We start from the raw sequence: 1,382 nt of genomic DNA, 5'->3' as shown, positions 1-1,382 counted from the left end.
TGGATGTGAATTTCAGTGGCAAACATTAACTTCCAAACAACTGACACCAAAGGAATTTCCAATCAAAACACAAGCATGGTGGCTTTCATTCAATGTAGAGCTGTGATAATTCTATAAAGAGACCCTGAGTCCCTAAGTCCTGTAATATGATTTTACCCTGTGACACTAATGCAAAACACATCAACTCTAATGCACAGATTCTGATGCATCATGATAAAAAGATAGCCTTTATCTATATCAGAAAATGCTGAGTTGTCCAGTGCAGTATAGGCTGGTCATTGCTGATCTACTGAAATTCTACATCCTCCAGACTGAGCAGTATTGTAGAACTCACAAATATTACATTTCATGCCTAATATATGGAACTGGACTGTAGATTTTCCATTGCAATCATTGCAGAGAATATCCATAGTCATGTTCTGATATTCTGATGGCATAGGAGTCTGTGCTACCTCATCATCCAGCTGTCTCCAGTACCTAGTCATATCTAAAGCAGAGTGCATATATAATGGACATCTGTAGCCTTCTTTCAACATTTCTTCATAACACGTTCTGTGTAAAAGATGTCCACATGGCAAGACATGAGCAACAATACAGATGTGTGAATGTCCTGCAAACATATTGGACAATTCTGCCAGGCAACATTTTCAATACACTTGTGCTTTCCTTGGAGATTTATTGTGAGGCATAAATTACATTTCAGACAGTGAAAAAAATCTTCCTTTGGACCAATCCTACAAATTCCACAGTTTTCACAGTGATACTGTTTCTTGTCTTTGTCAAACAGATGGCACATACTAAAATAATGTTCTCCAAACAATGCGCTACATTCTTCACAAGTCTGTTGTGCACGTTGGATTTTTTCACAGTTTATGCACTGCACTTCCTTTACTTTAAAGTGATCTAGCAGACGATCTTCATTGTTATCATGACACAACTGGCAAGAATAAAGCTTGTCACAGCATGGTGCCTTCAGGAGACATCCTCTGTCATAGTGCTCGCAGCCCCGCCGCCCTTGCGCTTGCCCACGGGTGCCGTCTTCCTGCGCCGAGGCCGCCATCTCCTCCACCTCTTCCACCTCCCCTCAAATTCCACGGACCCTTCCCCCAGGACGAAACCTACGCCCTGAGAAGCATCACAGCTCTACCCTACCCCCTCCTGGGTACAGCTCCCCAGTAGTTTGTATCTCTTAATCCCATAACTTTATATTGCCCCTCCTCCCTTCCCTCTCATCATTGGTAACCACTAGCTTGTTCTCTATACCTATGAGTCTTTTTCTGTTTTGTTATATATATTGATTTGTTTTATTTTTTAGATTCTACTTATAACATATGGTATTTGTCTTTTTTTTTTTTTTTTTTTTTTTTGCGGTACGTGGGCCT

General features: G+C 40.7%; 1 pseudogene; it reads right to left on the bottom strand.

Annotated features, from left to right (window-relative positions):
* Window positions 1-275: 275 nt before the first annotated feature.
* On the bottom strand, window positions 276-1,060 carry LOC136118653 (RING finger and CHY zinc finger domain-containing protein 1 pseudogene; annotated as a pseudogene).
* Between the last annotated feature and the right edge of the window lie 322 nt (window positions 1,061-1,382).

Source organism: Phocoena phocoena, chromosome 2 (genome assembly GCF_963924675.1).
Source record: "Phocoena phocoena chromosome 2, mPhoPho1.1, whole genome shotgun sequence".
Taxonomy (NCBI): Eukaryota; Metazoa; Chordata; class Mammalia; order Artiodactyla; family Phocoenidae; genus Phocoena; species Phocoena phocoena.
Note: the sequence above shows the minus strand (reverse complement) of the source record. Positions and strands in the feature narration are given on the sequence as shown.